The sequence below is a fragment of the Corvus moneduloides genome, chromosome 2 (assembly GCF_009650955.1).
Source record: "Corvus moneduloides isolate bCorMon1 chromosome 2, bCorMon1.pri, whole genome shotgun sequence".
NCBI lineage: Eukaryota > Metazoa > Chordata > Aves > Passeriformes > Corvidae > Corvus > Corvus moneduloides.
Window position 1 is genome coordinate 95,107,002 of NC_045477.1, and position 22,993 is coordinate 95,129,994.

The window sequence follows — 22,993 nt, forward strand, 5'->3', positions numbered from 1 at the left end:
GATGTGGGAGCAAGATGCCACCCAACCCAGACCACCTTGTAGATGGGTTCTCAGCTTAGCTAAGCAGTTCAGAGGGAGCAATAGTGTAACGTAATTACAGTGATTCTGGGATCAAAGCTGTGTTGCACCACGGAGACATATCAGCTTGTAGCTGGGAGAGCTCCAGCATGGCATGGCATGCATTGGATAGAGCAATCCCTGCCTTGCAGAAATGCATATGTATGTATGCATAGTAGATGATGCTGTGGAGCAAACTTTTTGACTACCATACACGCAGCCAACACAGCTCTGGATCCAGAACTGTGCAGGTGGTGCGGTCATGTTGTAACATTTGCTTCTGGGATAATTAAAGGCACCAAGAGTTTAAGCAACTTGCAAGTGACTGCAGACAAAGCCTTTAGGATTCATCTTACTCATCTGTTCTAAATGTAAAGGGATGTGAAGGATCAGCTCAACTAGAAGAGCAAGGCATTCTCGGGGGGATGGGGGGGGGGGGGGGAAGATACTCTAAATAGGATTAGATAATATACAAGAGCAGAAAAAATATGTTCACATGAAATAAAAACTTACAATCATGTTAAGAAAGAAAAGCTACTTCTAAATGCCATATTCACAAACCTCTCTGAGCAGTGTTGTGTACAGTTTGGTTATTGGTATTTGCAGTACAGATACTGAAGGATGTCAAAGCAAGGACACCCATTGATCCAATATTGAAAACCAGTGGAAAGGAGGAGCAGTAAAGAGACCACAGTTCTTGGCTCCAATTACTTTTGGATTCCACCCTTTGCTAGCCAGTCGTTGGTGTGCGTGTCTGTATCCAGTGACGCCTCTGCCAATGTGTCTAAGCACTTGTGAATGGAAAAGGTACTTCAAAGGGAAGGCATTCAGTATTGCCAGTAAAAGATTTGGGACAGTGTGGTTGAACAAATGCAGCCCAAAAGAATGTAATTTCTCAGGAATGTAGATGTTCGTTTGCCTCGTCATAGTGTAGGTGTGTCATTATAAAGATCTCTTGGGCTAGTAAATGTGGCTATTTTGGTCCAACTTTACACATAGCACTCTTGATAGAAACCTGAAATCACTGAGGCCTCAAGGCATCAGATGAAGTCCTTGCACAAAATGACAGTCAACAGGAGCGGGAAGGGAACATGACTATGAGTTGAACAAGGCTGTTTGCACTTCCTTGGTGAATCATCTGAGCATCTACAACTTTGCACACAAACAGTCGTTCTAACGAAATCTCACACTTCAGAAGTTCACAGGCAGCCCCCGTAGATTGCAGTTAATTAATGCATTACTGTCAGCATTACTATCATTTTGACTTCCCCTGAACATGAGAAGATGACTTGCTCAATGATGGCTGCAGGATGAGTAACAAGGCTTGTGAGCCACACACAGGAAGTTTCTGTATGCACTCAGAGTCAACCAGTGGTCACAACTCTGCAGCCTGTTCTGTGGGGCTGGTGCACACTGCCAAACTTTCAGAATGACTCTTTCACAAATGAACTGTATGCAACTTCGCAAACACCTGCTCTGCACAGAAGGAATTATTTTGATACCCAATTTGAAGCTTCAAAAGTCAGGATGTGTCTACATAAACAGGTGTGGATGAGTGCGTGTGCTTTGCATATTCTCAAAGGCAGGTGGAAGAGGAGCACATCTGCCTGCACACAGCTGGGCTACTTATTCTTAGATGTGTTCAAACCATCTCCTTTCTCTTTTCTCCTCCAAAGAAGGCTGATCAAATCACTCAGTCAATGCTAGGTAAGTAGTTCGCTCAGTTTATTTACTATTTCACCCTCTTTTACCTCAAAAACAGCAGTGGGTTTATATTTTTTCCCTGAAGCCTCCCCAAAACCAAAATCAATTTTGAGACGAATTTTCAGGCCTTTAAGGGAATATAACTGCAGGTGTTTTTTACACAAACAAAAATGGGAAGTTGTCTGGTGAGTCTTTTGGCAGCCTTAAATTTCTACTGTAAAACATAGTAAATAATGAGACAGCTGGTGAACTGCAGGGAATCTTGTGGCTGACAAAACTTTGGTGCAAGAAAGCTGATTAAGTGATACTCACTGTGCTTCTAATCTTGACAGCGGCTGAAGCACAGCAGCAGGCTCAGCTTGGAGCATGAGCCTCCCATCAGTCGTGACAGAGCAGCCCTTTCTGGACTGGTTATTGCCCTGTACTGCATGAGAAACACGGATGGAGGATCTGAAAGTCACTGTTTGGTTTCCTTGGTCAGATAAACTTGCAGGGAAATTATGCTAATTTTCAATTAGATAGGTATGAGGAGTGCAGTATCATATGCTGACTAGCATGTTAAAAGGTGAGACAGGTTCTATTAACAAACCCCAGTGAGAGAGATGATAGAGAGGGAAAGATGGATAAAGGCAGGAGAGTGCCACGCTTCAGACCAGTGCAATAGATTGTGCTTTCTAACCACTTACAGTTTTGGAGCAGGCTATATTTCAAGGTCTTTAGTTCAGAATGCCCATTAACATGGAGGACTAAAAACCACATCCTGCTTTATACAGAAGGTGCAAGGAGAAGCTAGGAAAAGCCCATGGGTGAGGTGTGATTTTGCTCCTGTACTGCTTTTACTCCTGGGCTGCTTTTACTCTGCCATTTCTCTGAAACAAGGGCAGGGTACTGTGGCTCAGTTCTGTTGCTGCTGAACTCCTCACTCAGTTCACATAACACAACACTCAGACACATAACATGGTGTACAAAAGGGTTCTCATGCTGCATGAACTGGATGAGGGTGGCAGCCTCCTTAGACTGAAAACTTCAGTTTTGAAATGAGAACATGGCTTGAATGAGAGAAGCAGGACCTAACCCAGAGAAAATAGATTCTCACCTTCTCACCACTGTTTCTGAACACCCATAGGTAGACTGGAGCAACCTCTTCTCTCAGTGAGCTATTACTGCAAGGGGTCAGATGGACTCTCCTTGAACCAAAGTACTACACAGTCTAAGTAAAAACCGAAAAGTTTGCACTGCCTCTGAGTGCTGGCAAGTTAGGTACATTCCCAAAAGGTATGGAAAGTGTAAAATCAGTCAAGTTTCATTATGAATGGGTTTACTAATTTAGCAGATTATGGTTGAAAACTTTCCAGACTAATGTAATATCTCCTCCTTGTCAAATTCTTAAATGTATAAAAGGAAGGATTTAGAAATAGAAAGTCTATTTGGCAAGACCGCAAGCTGCTGTGCTTCCAACTAGTAAAGGTAGGGAAAACATGGAAAGCTTGTGAGAAAGTATTGCCAAACAGAGCCATGACCAGTGAAATCCTTGTGGAGATGTGAAATAATGCCGAGTGCCTGGAGGCAAAAGTGAGTGGAGGACAAATACAGGGCTGTTGCAAGGCACGGACTGCCCATCTGCACCTTCCTGCCACTTCTTGAATCACAACAGCACCCTTGGGGGTTAAACCAACAAATATGTCTATGTGCTTGGGAGCTCAGTTGGCATTTTAGAGCAGCTCTGAAAGCTTGCTTCCAACCCAAACTCATAGATATTGGATACTAAAGCCTGTCACATTAAATGTGTCTCTGGATGTTCTGTCCACAACATGACCTGAAGCATTTTCTTCAGAGTGGCTGATACATTTCAGCTCAACGCTGCGGCACTCGGTGCCATACTTGATTGAACAACTTGTCTCCACTATTAGAATGCAGAGAGAACTTAGACAAGCATTTAGAAGCTTTGTCATTAAATAGTTTTCTTGTCAATTGATCTATTCTTGTAGGGGAAAGACAACTACTAGATCCATCAATTGCCAGCAAAAAACCTAGGAACAGGTCTTAGTCAATTAAGTGGGCAAGTACTGCTTGACAGCTCCCTTCGGGAGATGGTTCATTTGGGGCCTGACTATTCAGCAGGATTAGCAACTTCAAGCGCTGGGAAGCTGACCTTAACTGAAGGTGAGCTCACGTCTGCAATGTGTCAGTGGAGCAGCACTGTGCAAAGGAGCAGCACAAACCTCTCTGCTCCCCTGCTGAGGACTGTAAAACCTCTTTTTTATTCCTTTTTTTCTACCCCCAGGAGTTTCAAACAGGTTTTAAGTGGTATAATTTTTTCTGAAGCCTCGGTCTTCTCCCTTCCTGTTGATTTTTTATTGTCACGCATTTCGTGACTTGTGCTGTTCATCTCAAGCCCTGGTAGCTCTTGCTCCTCCCCAGGTACCATACCTTGAAGAGGCAGCAGAACACGTGGTCAAGGGGTTCACTGAGATGGAATTGGGCACAGAGAGACAGCTCACTGAGTCAAAATCACTCTTCTCATTGATGAATGGCCAAAAATGACCACACACTGAGTGCAAGGGGAACACCTGTTTACGCACAGCTGTATCACACAGGAGCATCTCATTGAGCCATTCTCTGCCATTCCCACTCCTGATAAGAGTTTTAAGCTTTCACTGTACACCGCCATTTTTTTTCTCAGAGTCCCAGGTGTTCCAGATGTTCCAGGACACCTCTATGTCAGAAAAGCCTGGCGTGGTTGTCACAGACACATCTCTGTCACTGAAGAATCCCACTCCTTGGGAAGCTGTTTCCATCTCCTTCAGCATTAGAAATTGCTTGCCCTGACCTTTACTAATGGTTGCTGCTAGCAATGCTGCTCACAACCCCTGCTCAGCAAAGCTTCCTGGCTTGAGACAGGAGCAAGTATCTTTCACCCATTTAACAAGTAAAACTCCCTAAAAGTTTCTCTGTCTCTTCATTGAGTATCAAAAACTCGGTTTCTTTGTGGGATTAGGTTGTGCAGATATGTGCAGAATGTGCTCAGAAAAAGCCAAGTGCTGAGCAGGGCTTCTTGATGCACAAATACTTGTAATATTGTCAACCCTGTCATCACTTTGCAGAGCTTGCCAAATCTGTTTTGCTTCTACTGCATGAAAATAGAGTAACTCTGTCTTCCTGCCTGAGCTATGCCCCAAATGCCCTTAGTGCACCACTACACTAATTATTACACTTAGAAGTAAGGCAGCAGAAGTCAGATACTGTACTTCAGGCAAAAATCCCTGTTGAGATTCAGCCACTGCATGCAAACATAGAAAAACTTAAAATGTTCCCAATTTTTCAAAGCTACGAATTAATGCAAAAACTCAGAAGAAGATCATGCCTATTTACAGATGTTTAATATTGATAAATCATATTTGCCACATCTGCAATCAGTCTAAGTTTCAATTTAAGTAGAACTGAATCACCCAAGCATTTATTTCCATTACAGATGGGTGGATTCAGGTAAGGTTTACATGTCCAGATTTATTTTCCTCACATTCTGCACTGGTTCATTCTCCAGATTAATAAAAGTTGCAGAAAATAGTATTCACAGTGGATGTGCTCCAAAAAATTTGAAGCTCTGATGTCCATGAATACAACCAAATAATTTGGAAAAGAGATTTTCTATGTCCTAAATTAAAACTAGACTGGTGACGAAAGTTCAGTTGTCTTTCAGTTAACAATGTCATCACAGATACCAAGGGACATGCTCAGCCACTAATTGCAAACATCGAGTTTACAAGGAGTTTGTGTGGAGCTGAGAAATGCAATGGCCACTCTGTGGAAGGAATCACTGCTCATTTTCCCATTGAATTTATAGAAAGTGATGCCAATAAACAAAGCAAAATGCAGAATGCTTCACTGCAATCAGCCCTTTAACTTGTAAAAATTGCAGTAAATCACCTTTCAGCCAGGGTAGCATCTTTTAATGTGTTTTTACCTCTTGCCCAGCACAGCGTGGCCATGATCCAGCAGTGGGACTCCTTCAGCAATACCTGGAAGGGAGCAGCAGCTGCCAGGTGGCTGCAGCACAAGGGAGAACTTGGCTCCCTCCCAGTCTGCACCTGGGGTGCTTCCGGAGGGATTATTCCCACCCCTAGGGGCACAGCAGACTGCCCAGCATGAAAAGTTTTGCTGTACCTCTGCTGAGGACTGCTTTTCAGAAAACCTCTGGAGGTTGTTTGGGGGTTGGTCTTTGTTTTTTTTGGTTGGGTTTTGTTGTCTGGTTTTTTTTGTTTTTTTTTTTTTTTAATAGAAAAGGAAAGCTCAGTAACACTGCAGTCCACAGTCAGGAGCTCTGTGGAATGTGATTGCATTCTCTGCTCAGGGATGCCCAGGAGCCCAAGTCACTGAATTCTTCCTGTATTGGAGGAAGAAGATATCCAGGCTGGGCTCAAGGTCTGAACTAAAACCACTGGTGCCCCATTTTCTGCTACCCTGCAGTTGGGATGTTGGATGAAAGGTGGCTCGCCACCTTTCCACCCATGGGGAGAAGTCCCTGGAGTGAACCTGAGAGAGGCAGCAACCCAGTGAGACACTGGCTGTCAAAGCCACTTCAGCTCTCAACACCCATCTCGCAGGAGCTGCACATCCTGGTTGTTAGCAGCAGAGGACCCCCAGGCAGGCTCAGCCACAGAAACAGAAATGTTCCTGTTTCACATTCAATGTAAAATAATTGCCTGAATCCATGTGGGGAAATCCTCTCCCTGGAGCAGCTTTGGGGATATGACAGAAGGCATGCTCCACTTCTGGCAGAGATAAAGCAATTTATCCTTCTTTTTGCCATAGACAGCTCTGAATTTCTTTCAAGACATGACAGTGGTGTATATTAGTACATGATGAGGAAAGAAATTGCAAGAAATTTTCTGGGGTGGTTTGGTGGATTATTTTTTTTGGGCCACCGTGGGGCATTTTCTAGCTACAGAGTTGTGTCAGCGATTTCTGTGAGCTTATCCCCACTGTGCCGTTGTTGATGTTGGTGGTTCTGTAAATCTGCCTGTAAGGCACTGCTTGCAAAAGCAGCATGTAAAGCAGAAATTTGTCCTTTGTATTTTGAGCAAACTAGAAGCAGAAATTACATAAGCTGGCTCCCCAGTTCTGTCAGACAGTCAGGAGTCTGCTTCACTGGTCTCCTTGCAAAAATTTTGGTAGTATTTATATACCCCATATATATACACTCATATAAGTACATTGATACAAGCACGTATGAAAATACAGATATATGCATATATGTGTGTGTATGCATATATATATATATATATCCTCTGTGTGTACATTTATATATACACATATGAGACAGAGGTTTCAGATGTGACACTGTGTATCTATAATTATCTAGACTCTTTTGGTGAAATTTATTGTACACATCTTTATCACGGAGAAAATGACTGAACATGTATTTCACATCTTCTTTTCTACTCTTTAGTATCTGTCTTGTTTTATTTTTGTATTTTGTTCCTTCTTTTCCTCTCTGTTTTTTTTCCCTTTTCTGTCTAAACGTATTGGATATTAAATACAGTCTAAAATTGACTTTGCAGCAGTAGTTTTGTGAGGTCTACTTAGGGAGAACAAAAATCTTTTGAATAATCATATGTAATGAAGATGCATTTGAATATATACTCTGTGTCTCTCATCAGCAATGACTGCAGCTTAATGTAAAGATACCACTATGCTTACATGATGTGTTATGGCAGAGTGGTATGTAAGCACACATAGAATCATACACCTGAAAAGAATGACAAAAATAATATAAATATTGTTAGCATATTTAAAATTAATGCCTACATCTCAACACAAGTGTGTTTCTGTACGCATACATGTGCTTTGTTTCTGTGTGTATCAGCCAGCCTTCCTATGAATGCATGTATGCGGGAGGGAAGGATATGATTATGGATTTGCATAACATCCTGCGTGAATGTAGACTGAAACTGAAAACATGGAGGAAATTATAGAATCAATTTTTAAAGTCTACATTACTGCAAATGTTGCTTCATCAAGCTCTTATCATTGCTGATTAATTATGTAGAATGAATGAAGATGAGTTCTACCATCTCTGCATTGGAGAAGAAATTTAAGCAGGGTGTTTTGGGACACTCACAAAGAGGTGTTTCAGCAGACAGTGGAGTACCATAACATTATTTTTTTTGTCCCCTGGACATTCCACAGTTACTGGTGTCTCTCTCGTGCATGAGATTATTGATCTCCATGGTAGTAATGAAAGATGAAAAGGTCAATTTTTAACTGTGAACAGTAGGGACCACTTGCTACTACAATGGCTGATGTAGGAAATGTGCGCCCTTGCCTTTTGCAAAGATCTCCATTATGTCAACAAGATTGATCTACTGTGGGAAGATCTTGCTTTCCTATCGTTTTGTCTTCATACCACTTCTGTCCAGCGCTTCCAGAATGAAACCTTTTATAGTTTTGATGGCTCCCTGCTTTCTAATTTTCTTCTTTTCCAGCATGGGAGGCACTTGTGTTAAGCCACCTGAAGCACAGCTCTTGGCTGTGCTAGTCCTTTCCTGATGGCTGCTGGAGGAGGTGACCCATCTGGAGGGCACCCTCCCCACTACAGCACCCCAGCCTCTCCTTGCAGCCCCCAGTGGTGCCAAAGGGTGCCAGCACAGGCAGGAGCCCCTATGGCTGTTCTCCTAGGTGGGCAGTGCAGCTGCTGGCTGTGCAGATTCAGGCTCCACCACAGGAGACAGAGGTGGGATAGAGAGCACTAATGTAATTTGGTGCAATCAGAGGAAGAAAAAGGGGAGCAGGATATGGGCAGTTAGTTTATTATATTTTATTATATAAGGAAAATGAAGACTGGGTACCAGGGATGAGAGCCCAGCAAGAGAATCTGAGCAATCCCAGGACTGACAGCCTCACAGCTTGGGAATACAGGGACCAGGGAACACCCCACCCTGATATCAGTGGTACGACAGTTACAGCTACTGCAAATATCAAGGCATTGCTAAGCTGCAGACACAGCTGCATCATGTTTCAGGTAATAGAGTGCCTCAGTCTTGTCATTCATTTTAACTTCCTTCCTTCCTTCCTTCCTTCCTTCCTTCCTTCCTTCCTTCCTTCCTTCCTTCCTTCCTTCCTTCCTTCCTTCCTTCCTTCCTTCCTTCCTTCCTTCCTTCCGTCCCCTCCCCTCTCACTCAATTTTTCTCTCTCCCCCTCCGCCTTTCCTCTCCTGCCCCACATGCTGAAAGAACTGAATCAAAAATATCCTAATTTCTTTCCATGTTTTCTTGAACTCCCATATTTCTTTTTTTTTTTCACAGTATCACACAGTTGTAGACAGGAAGATTGATCTGCGATTTTCTGGTTTTCTGAGGGTTTACTGCAGCTGGAATTCTGTCAAGAAAGATATTAGACTGGACTTATTTCTGTTCAGCAAGGGGAGGAATTAGGTATGTGAGAAGAATAGGAAAGTTTGATGCTGGTATTCACAATGATTCAAGTTCAAGTAAGCAAACCCAAAAAGGCATTGTAGAGGAGACTCTCACTAACAACCAGGAGTTTTGGATTAGATGTTTAGTACAGGAGGTAAGAGGCACAGAAGAACATTTGGAAGGTGTACAGGAAACTAGTCACTATGATGCAATGGAATACATCAACAAACAAGCCAACCAACATGAGTTTCTAAGAAAGTTGGGGAACTCGAAAAGAAACCACAATTGCAGCATGTCTGTCTACATTCCCCACTACTCCCCATCCCTGAAACAGAAAACAGAATAGAGGAAGAAGCAGGCAGTGTGCCTTTGGAAATCCTGCTTGTCAGGCTCTGCTCAAGTTCCTGGGAAGAGATAAAACTAGCAAGAAAACAGAAGAAGTGAAGGGCAGCCAAAGGGGCATCAGATAAGACAAGTGCTGTGCTAAAGAGGAAGCAGACCCCATTTTAAAGAGGCAACTGAAATAAATTGCTGTGAAGTGGGAATGATGCACAACTATATTTAAACTTTATTTTATGTAAGCTAAAATGAAGATGGAGTGCTGGCAATTAAGAAGCATCGACAAAACTTTAGCTGTTGATAAAAAAGCATGTGAGACAACATTTGGTAAATTAGCTGCCCTGACTAAATAAATCCATAATATTGAAGGGATTAATATTGAATTGCCTATCATTTCTCATGTCTCAAAAAAATGGAAAAATACGTTAAGATGGGGAAACAATATAAGGAAAGACTCATCTTGCTGATTTAAGACAAACATAAGCAGGGAGGTACCTACAAATGATGGAGGCATCAAAAGTCCCATTATAATTGGTAGCAATTAGGGCTTTGTTCAGTTGCTTACACATAGGCATGGCCTGATGGCCCCAGGGGACAGCAGATATGCACTGGAGACTAACAGCTGTATGACAGGAACTACAGGAAACCCACATCTCTCCAGAGCATAAGGCTGGAAGCCAGGCAGGAGAGGGCAGGCCTTGGACATCTCAAAATGACACCTCTGGTTCACAGCCAAATCAGGAGCTGGGAGCAGGAGGTAAGTCCAACTGAAGGGTCCAAATGCCCGTTGCCACAATTTAGCTAGATGTTAGACCTCCTACTACATTCCCCTAGTGAAAAATAACTCAGTCTAGCTATTGGCATCTAAACATCATACCTAAGGATTATGTCAGCTAATCTAAGGTATGGGCACCTAAGGCCCTTGCGCGAAAGACGCAGCAGACAACATCACTGGGCTCTGTGATACGTGGTTATCTTCACTATCCTGGTCTCACTTCAGACCTGTCCTTAGGAGAGGTTTATGATGGAGCAAGCTCCCCCTCCCCAGCTAATGAAGAGAGAGATGCACGGAGGTGCAATCCCTCTTGGTCCAAAGCAGACCTCTAAAATAAAAGGGATTCCCTTTCTCAAGTGCTTGTTGCTTCTGAGAGAGTGATTTTTTTCAGCGTTTAGAGCAACAAAGCCAGCTTCCTGGTGGTCCACGCAAGAGGAAAGCAGCTCTTTTTCTTCTCTCTGGCATTTGGAAGTGATTTCTCCTGAAGATGCTAGGAGGCCCCATTATATACAGCAAAATTAAAAAAGAGCTGCAACAAGCCTAATTTTCATTTGTGGTGTGTTGGCAACCATGCTGCAAAGTGATCCGAGGCCTCTGCTCCCCTCCCAGCAGAGCTCAATCTCCTACAGAGCTGGATCTCTGCCCCAGGTCCTGCTTGTCCTGACACGCAGAGTCCCATGGGAAGGGGCACCCACATGCAGGGGCCGCTGCACGGGTCCCTAGTGAGGATGGGACACCTGGGGTGAAGTGTGACACCCTGAGCCACAGTGATGGGCCAGATCCAGGAACTGAGTCAGTCACTTGCCTTCACCCTCTGTGGCCCATCAGGGCCTCATTAGGTACAGGTAGCTTTATTTAAAAACAAACCCCCTTCAGTACATAAATGCATCATAACTTGACACCACAGCACAGCAGCCCTTGCTCACGGCTTCCTCCATTTGCTGCCTCCTTGGGGTGAAGTGAATCCCAGATCCCCCTAGGTGAGAGTTGCAGCAAGTGTGCCCACAACAACACAGTTGGATTGGGTGATGAGCTGGAAAAATAGGGGGTGATTTTTCAGAGGGGGTGTTGAGAATACTTCCTGCTGACAGTTTTGTGCCCTGATGAAATACTGTATCACATCTCTACAACTCCCACTGCTGAAGAGGGCAAATAAAATGCCAAGGGGAGGGAGGGGATTCCTACAACATGTATGTATATATATCTCAAGCAACTGGAAGAGATTCAATTTGCAGATATTAAGGTGAACATTAGAGCAGAAATTCCATAAGGATGACGTCTATGAAATTACAGAGAGCAATTTGGAAAACTGTGCTTCTTAAGCACGAAGGGGAACAAGAGTGCATTGTAAGGCACAGGATCTCTCATAGTTAATAGCTGTATTACACTGATGTAGTGTTCATGCTATAGTTTAACATGAATCACAATGCTGACTGATGCATAAATACCATATTATTTTATATAGGCTATAGATGCACTGTGTCTATGACATTATTTTTATCTGTCCCTATAATGTAAGTTTAGAACTTCCCTGAGCTAGCCCATAAGAGTATTGTACAATACTGGGCGAAATCTGTATGAAGTTTAATTTGACCAGTGCTCAAGGAATGTGCTAATTTTTTTTTTTTTTTTTTTTTTTTTGCATTAGGAAGTAAATAAAGTTCAGAAGTTTCCCTTGACAGTAAGCAAAAGTTTATCTTCAAGTGGTTTTGGACTATAATGCTGTACTTGTAATGAAATTTGGGAGTTCCAGTAGTTATCTGGCAAGTGACACAGACTAGGGTTAAGAATGTGACCCTCCACTATGAATAGTTCCCTCTTACATCCTTAGTATGTGTATTTATAGAACTACTTATTTTATGCTTAATGCATTTAGTGGTGAGATCACCGGAGTTTGTTCCTGGGCCTACTTTCTTTTAGAAAGCAGCACAGACTGCTGTCTGCTAGGGGTCTGACAAGAGACGGTATTTAACATTTATCTTGTTTACACCTAAAAATGAGGAAGGAGCGAGCCTGGTATGTATAGATGTCAGCATTTGCCTGTCCATTTTCTAGCTGAACATTCAATCACAGAAGTTGCACAAACAAATTAGGCATACAGCTATACAAACCTAGTTTGAAAAATTGGGCCATGCGTGGGTGTGTGCATCTAAATATTTTACAAGCTAAACAATCACCCTGGAGTATTTTAGGTTAGAGATAGATAAATGATATGTCCATCCAAATTTACATCTAAGCAAAGATTCAAAGATCTTTATGCATAAAATCTTTCAATTATCAGGTTTTCAGGTGTTATGGGCGTCCTTCCTTCAGAGCAGTGCTGGGCAGAGCTCCATGCTTTTGCCATTCAGTTACGTGACACAAAAGCAGCAATAAGGCTACTGCCAGAGTCCAGATTAACTAATAATATTTCCAATAATCTATTTCATTGCTGCAGTATAGCAGATGTTAACAGTGACACAAGCACCCGAAGAGGTAAACCAATGGAGTGACTGGGAGAGGGGATGCTCAGCATTGCCACTCAGCCACAGTGAGGAAGGCTCACTGGCAGGTTCAGGAGTTTGGGGGGGGTTTTGTTGTCTCTCCACACCATTACTTCAGCCCACATGCAGGGTCTGGAGCCTAGTGATGCGAGGCTTCCTATGGATGGGCGGTCTGGAGCCTTGCCTTTATATCTCAAAACTCCTGGGAGCAGGCAGCAACATGTGCTCCATGGTATCATCCACATGCCAGCATAGCTGGACTTTGTCCCCTCTCAATGGCTTCACCTCCTCCTTGATGAGGGCACAGCTCCAGCAAGAAGAATGATGAGACTTATCCTCCTGAAATTACCATGCTGAACCATTTTTTTTTCTGAATCCAGGACTTTATTTTTATGTCTCATGTTGTAATCACAGAATCTGAGCTACTGGCCCATGAAGTGGTCTGCCATAGGCAAGCCTATGGCTAAGTCATGAGCAGAATTTGGGAATGGATTTGGAAAGGGGCACTGGCTTAGACCAAAGGACATTGTTTGTTTTCCAGCAGTTTAGCCTTGCTGTTCAAGTGTGCTCCCAGGATTTCCCAGGTGACTGACATTACCTCCTGGCACCAAAGGCTTCCCTGCTGTACTCAGTCCTACCACAAGGCTCATATCCCATTGCCACTTAAGTAAATTATTACTCTTATTGAAACACTCCCTTTTAATTAATGGGAGAGTTGATGATCTCATATGTTTATCTGTCAGCACTTTTGTTACTTTTTAATAACGAGAACCCTAGAATGACACAAACCCACCGCATCAAATGATGGTGGCTGATTGTCACCTGAAATGGTAGAGAGGGCTGTGGTTTGGGGAAAACCCTGCTATTCAGGGCCACATTCTTCCACGTGGTGTTTGGTGTACACCACCAGCTAACAACCACTCTGAGAGGTCCGGCAAGTCTCTTTGAAGGACAGGCAATGGAAGGGGAAAAAGCAAGTCAACAACAATAAAGTAGCAGCCTTTTACGTGACACACCTACAAGTGAGCAGTTCTCATTCCTAAGAGGCTGGCACATTACCACAGTGATTCTTGCAGCTGGTTGATCTGTCAAAAATTATGATTTTCTCTTCTTTTCTGCAAGGGAGATCTTTTTATTGTGCCTGGTGACTTGAAGAAGCACCCGGAAATATATTTCTGTTTCAGTTTCTGCTCATCGGGATGAGGATGAGAGGGGAAAGGGAAGAAAAGGCAAACAACTCCCCATGTGTATTTCCTGGTAGTGTTGCCTGAACTGGTACATGTCAAGCCCAGAAATACAGAAGACAGAGTACACCAGAACTGCCTACAAACTATCACCTTTACCACTTTTCCAGCAGCATTGCCAACGTTACATTTCTCTGCCCAGAATGTTCCTGAGCCACCAAGACTGGGAAAACCTGTGAGAAAAGTAAAGAAAGCCCAAGCTACCTTATTTGCCCACAACAGTCCCTATGGGCAGCACCTACATGTGTGCCTCTCCTCCTCCTTCCCCTGCCCTGAGACGCTGAGGGTTGGTGCTCATGGGTCTGCAGGGACCTACTGAATGGGCACTGCGGAGAAACTTCTGGGTGTGGGATAAATGCAGACTGTTCAGAGAAGATCCCTCCTGGTACAGATTTCAGAAAGTATGCTTTCTTCATCAGTAAACAAACAATGAGTCATTGGCTGTCACAAGGGAGAAAATGAGATTACAAAGGATGTATAAGTAAATAAATTAGTTCCCGTTAGTCATGGCAACAGCTTAGTGTTTCCACCCAAGTGTTTTATTCCAATTCATCTTTCTGTCTTTATTTTTGTAATATTGTTACTCTTTTACTTTGGAGAATAAAATTCTAATAAGATTCTCTTGGAAATACAGATTTTAAAAATGCAGTTCTTGTGTTAGACTACTTTCGAGGACACAGTCTTTATTTTTTGACACTTATGTTCAGGGATGGAGCTGTGGGCGAAGAAATGAAGTTGTACCATCCTCTGCCCTGATGCTGCTGCAGGTCTTTCATGTGACATTTGTCACTTGACCTGCAAAAGGAGCTTTCACCATACAGGCATCTGTTGCTCAGCTCCCTGCCCCAAATATGGGTGCATTACACTCTGTTTTACAGATGCCATCCAATAGATCTCTGGAGGTTTGCTGACTCCTGTCCCCAGGCACTGATGTCAGAATACTGTGATCCAAAGAACTGTGTCTCTCTGGGAAAATGTCTGTTTTAAAACATGCTTCTGCTCCAGTCCTTTCCTTTACATCTGCATCTCAGAGTAGTTGCTGAAAACTTTTTGTGTTTTCCCCAGATCCTGCAAAGATGGAAATCTTGCAGAAGAGCTGTGTTTTCTTCCTTGGTTTAAATTTTTTTTTTTTTTCAAATACCTTGTTTTGCTATAGATGTTAAATAGTCTACAAATTATATAAGATGTTCTAAATATGTGTACTTATTACAACTCCTATAATCTCAGTCCATACCAAAAGTGTGCCCTCCAAAGTAGGGGAAGTTGGAAATTGTCAGAGTCACATCTTGGTTTAAATGTCACAGTTCTCATCTATAGGCAAAAGTGGTTGTTACTGTTTTCACTAAGATATGAAAAAGACTTCAGAAACTATTCCAGAGAACTGAATTACTTAAGTATTACCATTATTCACAGATTTCCCCAAAACTACTTTCTGACTGGTTTTGTCTCTTATTATAAGATGTAGGAGGAATTTAGGGAGATGGTGCATTTTCTGGTACATTCTTCAATACATGAAATAAAAGAAAATCACTTCTTTTAAAATATTATCAAAAAGTATGTCTCTCCCTCTCTGAGTACAAGTGTTTTTGTATCTGCAGATGTGTTAAATATATCTCTTCTAATTGTAAAATTCACTTCAAGCTATAAAGGTGACGGCACTGTCTTGGGGCAGCTGCTCGGGAGTGACTTGGGAGCCACTCAGCAGGACTACAGAAAAATGCTCATTGGCAGCATCAGCAATAGAAATCTCTTCATACTATGAATGAATCAGTTTGACTTGGTTTGAATTTTTGGGTCAGTGGACCAAAATTGTACCTGGACCTTTAGTTCCACTGTGTTTCCTGTATCTTCAATGACAGTACTTTGTGGACTTTATTGTCTTCTTGTCTAAAGACATTTAATAGCCATTACCCAGCAGAGGTGATGACTGAGGGAAGGAGAGGAGGGAAAGCAGTGTGGAAGGGGCTTTAGCCCCTGCATGCACCAGCAGGTGCTGCAAGGTTTGTGAATGTATCAGGTAGACAGCCTGGAGCCACCTCTTCCCTGCTGTTTATACAAGGACTCTTCTTATTCCTGGTCTTGCAAACATGTTTAGGCTGCAATAAATTGAAATTTCCCAGTCAAATTCTCAAGGCTCTCAAAACTTGGAGATAATGTTTCTAAAAATTTAAAATAGGGGACTTCACAGATTATTCATGCAGTCAACTTAAAAGGTTGTGGGATTTGTTCCAGTACAGCAGAGAATTTTTTCATTATTGGTGGTAGCAATAATCGTAAGCTGAGGCCTGTGATTCAGTTTATGGTGGTCTTAATTTATGATGGAAGACTTTATTTTTAACAACAAAAGTGAGTGGATAACAAAATTCTGTTAAAGGTAATTAACTCCACAGATGCAGGGCTGAAGGCTGCCCTAAAGAGTGAAAAAAAACCCAAACAAATCTATATGGGTGATGGATTTTATCCTCTTTCTTTTCAGCAGGTTAACTTTAAAGTATCTTTTTTAAAATTGACACTCTTAATGAAACAATTTAAATACTACAAAACTATGTTTAGTTCCACTTATTGATGTTGTCAAGGTCATTTCTACGTGAAACCTGAACAAGAACAGGTCAGGTGGAGCAATGTGTGGGTGAAAGCACTTCCTCTACACAAAGTATAGCAAGACAGATTGTATGTAAACAAGTACTGATTCATTGTCTTGTCTTTGAATGAAAAGGACAAATTTGTTTCTAAATTATCCATCTTCACTTCTGACTGGAGAACTGATTCTCTGATGCTGGACTGAATAAATCACAGCTTGTGCTCTGTTATTTTGACTTCTGCTTTTATTTAGAGGGTTTTTTTCTTTCAAGAATGGAAAGTAAATATATGAGTCTCACAGAGAAAAAATAAATTAATTTCTTTCAAGGCAATCCATCTGGTTTGAGTTGTTCATTTAACAGAGGAAAGTGAGGTTGAAAACCAACTCTCCAAAGGCCAGCTCTGACAGAGCATGAAGGTAAGAATTTACCCATCTCAACCTGTCAAGAGCTGATGCTATTAATCCCTATGCTGCTGCGTAACAAATATGTAAGGTTAACAATTAAAGGACGGATGTTTTCATGTGTTTAAATTATGGGCAGAGTAAGAAATTGAGGAATGAATTTATTTTTTTTCAATACTTTTGAGGCATCAAAAGCATTTGAAGCAAAATAATTTTGATTCTTATTTTATGAATGTAAAAGTATTTGTGTTTTCTTGTTGAGACAGTGGGTGGGAGCAGTGGAACCAGGAGTTTTGTGTTGAATTTTGTCTCTGATAATGAATTCCTTTTTGATCAAAGACAAGTCTCCTAAGAGCTGCACACTGTAATTTCTTTGTCCTAAATGTAGCTGTATATGAAGTATACCTGCCTCATGGGATATTTCAGCAATGAATAGAGCTGTATATATTGAAAGTGCTACATAATGCCACTATAGGTGATATTTAAGTTGATGCTTTACAGCCTAGGTGCCCTAAACACTTTTCTCATTACCTCATTATTTTCTTTACTGCTTATATGTGGCCCGTCCAGGCAGAACCAATTAGGCAGTGACAAGGATAGAGGCAGAGATCTTTATAATCAAGTCATCAAGAAGTCTAGAGACTTTTTTCTTGATATATTTGAAATATTTGCAGCCAGAGCTGGAGGGAGGAGGAGGGGAGGCTGGAGTTTGGGGGTTTTGTTTAGTTTTTTTTAAGACTCTGGTATTTGCCAACATTTGGAAGGATTTCATGGTTCCCGAGTGTTGTCTAGCTCAAGGTGATACATAATATGTAAATGTACCTTCTATTTTCTGAGATTCTTGGGAAGTCACAATAGAGACAGAGTCACACTGGAAATGTAAAAACTTGTGCACCTCAGAGTATTTATTTAGGTAAGAAAACTTTATGCAGCATATGGAAGAATCACTCTGTGACGAAATTCAATTTCAGTAGCTTTTTTATCTCATTTCCTCAGTTCCTCTGTCATTCCCCAAGCTCAACCCTTTCTTTAGGAGCCCTGAGTGAGCAGGGAAAAATGTACCGAATGTAATGGTTGGCTTGGGAAGTCTTCCCTAAAGGACTGTTTGTCCATTATAACTGGCTGTCTGCTGCACTTATTTTGTTTTACTGGCTATAAGGACGTGAGTACTTACATTTTCTCTCTTTCTCAAAATATTATGCTTTGGCTGAGTGGTTTAGACTAAACTGAAGAGATGTATCAGTACTAGAGAGGATGGTTTATTTTGGTCTTTTTACCTGGGTGTTTTCAAACTCCATCTGTACTGTGAGCATCGGGCTGTGTGTGGGAGTGGTGCTGCGGCGGGTGGATGTGCAGGAACCCTCGTCGCCCATTCCTACACACATACACACACACAGAGAAGGGTTTTCTCCAAATGCTCTGCTCTGTTGTAGAGGGGAATTTGGAGATGGGAGCAAGGCCAGGGCTCTCTGCACAGAAAGCTTGGTGTGCTGGGGATAGGCAGATTTCACAGAGACTTAGTACTATGGCCTCACAAACACTGTGCAATTTAGCTGTAGGCAAGGCAGGGTTGACCACACTGTGACTTGCATTAATTGCACCACTCAGACCGAGCCAGAGGACAGACTGCCGTCAAGGTCAACCAGGGCTGTCCTTGCAGTCACCCTGGCTTCGCCCATGTTACAGAGGACATGCTGAAGCCACTCACCGCCCCTTCAGCTCGGCTGGGGTGCACTGCTGTTCCTTGAGGACCCCACACCGTTTCAGCTGCACTGCCTGGCTGTGGGGCTATTCTGCTGAACAAAGGGATACCTACGTTTCACCAGAATCAGCTTTGATAAAATGTTTCTTCAGAGGGACAGTCAATATGCCTGGGCCCTCGCAGCTCCCCAGTGGCTTGGCCTCCACCTCCAGGCCGTGTACTCTGGCAGCCTGTCTCCTGCAGTCCTGGTGCCAGGACGCCTGCTCGCCCACGGACAGCTGGGCTTGGCGCCTGAAGAAACCTGTTCGCACTCTGGCTGCAACGAGTCCAGCAGCCTATTGCTTGCTCCTTCTCTGGGAAAGACTACACTTAAGAGACCAGCAAGGCAGCCCCGAGCACGCTCCAGTCACATGCAGAAAGGATTTGGATTACAACTCTCCAGCTGCATGCGCAGCCGAAGCATCCTGGCCTTGTGCAAATTCAGTGCACTTTGCCTATTGATCTATTTTTTTCCTCTCCAAGAGGACTTTCATATGAGACAGTTGTTCAGAAATTAATTTGTGCAGCAGTAGTTATTGTATTATTATTGCTCCCATGCTGCTATGGATATAGATGATATTTTACAGGAAATCATGAAGAAAAGACTATTGCTTTGAGCAAGGCTGTAATTTAAAGTTGCCCAGACAATATGACCCATACTCATATTCTCACCTCTATAGCACTGCAGTGGTCCAATACCAGCTCTAATCCAGGTGATGTTCTGATCTAGGTTTTTAACATGATCGTGTTTATTCTAATTGATAGATTTAAAATTTTAGACCTGGTTCATCAGCCTAAAATATGAATTAGTGAGCACTTAAACTTGAGGCAAAATTTTCTTGCGTATGAATAAGAGACACAGGAGTCCAGGACATGTACTCAAGGTAGAAATGCCTTCTTTCTTTTCCTGCCTGGGATGTATGAGATGTGTCTGCAGTTCATGGTTTTATTTTATAGAGGGTATATTTTATTGCCTCAGACTTCATGAAAATGAAAAAATCAGTGATCATATTCAGTTAGTCTAAATAGCATCACTTCATCATTTGTAATAGGAGACAAAATAACCTAAAAATATGCCCATGTAAATTGCTTCTTGCATACATACTATTTCTTTTATGTTGTCCTAGAGTGAACATCCCCCTTAAATACTTTCCTGTATTGGACATACTGATTACACTGTTCATTTAGCAAGCAGAAAATGAATGGAAGTGCTATTAAATACTCCAAATCATTTGGATCAGAATATATCCACTTCCTTGAAAAATGAAGGTTGGGAAGAGCATGTAGGAATAACAGCAAATATGTAAATTTAGGAGGTGCTGTTCAATCTGGGAGCTGAAAGTGGAGGTGATGCTCATATGTCTGGCTCTGCCTGGGCTGGCAGCAGCCGCAGGGCAGGGTGAGCCAGGGCTTCTGCTCTCTGGGGCCAGGGGTGTAACTGGGAGCAAAAGAAACCGGGTGGAGGGGATAGGATTACTGCCTGCTGTCTCTCCCAACCAGAATGAGGGTCATCCACATTCCACCGATTTATTTGTGGGAGAGGAGTTACAGGAATTAATTTACTAATCCTACACCCAGCCTCTCTCTTTCCTGACTGCAGTCTTCCACTAATTTCCCAATATAGATTCTGTCTTCCTCTCTGCAGCTGATTGTTATTTGTAATTTTTTTAAAAAAAGTGCTATTTCCTAAGACTTGGAGACTTTTATCTCTTCATCTAATCCACTTCCACCTAATGTACATAAAGGATTTGTTCCAAATACATGAAAATCTGTAAACTTAGCCACTTCTAGTAGATTTTTTTCTTGTCTAAATACATCTATCAATTTAATCTGAAGAAATTAGACACCTGCTCTAACAGTAAATAAAGGTTCAAGAAAATTAGGGAGAATAGGAAGGCTGATTCTTCAACCACTTAAAAATCATGAACATATACTTTTTCAGTAGCCCTGAAATAGCTTGCAGGAGTAGTTTTTAGGTGGCTAAGAATGGCTCACTGCACTCCTGTAGTTGTTCAGGAAAGACAATGTGGGGGCAGAGGCTCTACATGACATTGCTTCAGCTTCCTGATTGTATGACTGCAACTTAATGAGCTGCTTAGGGCTTGACCCAATGAAAGGTTTAAGTGACTAAAAAAAGGCTTATGTATTATTAAGATTCCTGTACTCAAATCCATACCTTCCTGTTTGATTTCACAAGTCTCTAAATGCTGCCAGCTCTGCAGCTGCATGTGTCTGGGACCGTCCCTGATACTCTTGTCATGTCTGGGTGTGATTGCAACCCAAAAATACATCACTTTGCCTTAAGGGTCTGTCACAGTAGGCTTGGCACACAACCATTGGATGGATCCACCACAGGAGGCAGCAGTGGTTATGGAGCAGCTTTGACTATGAATATGCTCCACCTTTGTTTTTGAAGGTAAAGGCAAATTTATGGGGCAGGAGAAAGAGTGTATAGTGCCACTGCGTAATATGTCAGGTACTTACATGGAAAAGAGGGAGTCAGTAAAATCCAGGGATCTCTATCTCCTAGTCAGCAAAGCAAGCTGACGATCCCTTCATCCTGACCAGAGGAACAGGAGTGGGATCTCTAAGAGATGCTCATGCACTATGTCTCTTGGTGCCAGGTTGCTCCCTGCAGAAGGTGCTGGCTGAGAATGTTCATATTCTGACCCCTTTGCCCCAATGATTTGGTATCACAAATCCCAGGGAGTCAAATAACCACTTTGTGACCCCAAAAATGGAGATCCCACCCATCTCTCACACCCCTGCCACCACAGAGTTTCTTTCTGTATCTCACAGTGACACCAGCCCTCACGGGTTGGCTTTGTACTTGAGTCACCTCAGTTCAACAACCTGGAAGAAAACAAACAACAGCAAATCTACATAGCTTTATGCCACACTAGTGAGTCAAAGGGAGGGTCCAGTCAGGGCCAGAGCTGGTATAAGCAGGATGCAGGACTGGGAAAGGAGGAGAGGCACATGTTGCATTTCTTCTTTGTCCTTAGCTGAACATTTTGGTGCCTGCATCTACAGGTTGCTCTGCAAGGAACACACTGCCAAGCTCCAGGTTTGGGCCCTGCTCGCTCATAGTGACCACTTCTGCTGGTGAAGACCAGTAAAAATTCATTAGAAAAAGATTAAGTAATGTAAGCATAGGCACCTGTACAAATAGTCACATACAGCTCAAATGGTGGCTCCTGGAGATATGTTTGTACTAGATACATGCTCTCATAGCTTTGGATAAATGTTTTATCTCAGAGCATAAACATTTATGATTTAATCTAGGAATTAGCCTTAGAGACACCACAAATGTCTAGGGTAATATTAACCTTTGTCTCAGATAATCAATTGTTGTTGGTCAGCAAATAATTAATCTGATTGAAGGAGTTCTTAGGTGACACTGGTCAAACTCACACACTTCTGCACTGCTGCAAGCAAAGAACTGTGACCAAAATGCAGCTCCGAATGGGACAGGTTGCTTCATCCTTGGCACTAGCTCAGCTGATGTATGTAGGCAGTAGAGATCAAGTTTACCAAGACCCTTCTGCCCACCCTGCCCTTTAGAAGGCAAGGAACTGACAGATGAGGGCTCATAAGTAGATCACAATTTGACCTAGAGATATATAAAAGCAGTACAGCATTCATCTAACTGAGAGAAACTAATTGATAGATATATTTCTCAAGCTGCTTTATTCTGGTTATGTATAATGTTACATTGATTGAAGACATAAGCAGGAAGTACCTGGGAAATGACAACTGAAAAGCGGATTTGCTATATATCTTAAATTTACATCATATCAAAAAAGTCATACAGGCCTATTTGAGATTGAAACCCTTTTTTAATATGCATATTATTAAAGAGAAAGAAAAAGAGAGAAAGAAGAAATTAAAAGGGAAAAAGGAAAATAGGAAAAGGAAAAGGAGGAAAGAAAAACGTCTTTTAAGAGTTAATTCTTCAGCCATTTTCCTCTGGTTTTGAGCTGGCACTCCATGACAACATTTCCATTATATGCTGTCTCTAGTGTATTGCTATCAAAGCATACAGGACTTTTCCATTGAGTGGAAAATTTGTGAGGCTTTCTTGTTTACAACTGAAAAGGTAACAATTCTGAAAAAGTAATGGACATAATTATGACACCTTTAACCAAATTGTGGGAAAAACAACTTTACTTTCCCTTAGCCTGGCCATTGCACCTGAATGTGTTATTCTTAAAATCGACACTGATGTTGCTCGTTAACAGCATCCCTGCTC

General features: G+C 42.2%; 1 long non-coding RNA gene across 2 annotated transcripts; it reads left to right on the forward strand.

Annotated features, from left to right (window-relative positions):
* Positions 1-1,455: 1,455 nt before the first annotated feature.
* LOC116440098 lies at positions 1,456-16,929 on the forward strand. Of its 2 annotated transcripts, XR_004238411.1 has the most exons (4): positions 1,456-1,764; positions 8,591-8,782; positions 9,066-10,272; positions 13,896-16,929. It is a non-coding gene; the product is annotated as an uncharacterized LOC116440098 (long non-coding RNA). The 2 variants fall into 2 exon arrangements; XR_004238410.1 differs by having other exon boundaries at positions 9,066-16,929.
* The last annotated feature ends 6,064 nt before the right edge of the window (positions 16,930-22,993 follow it).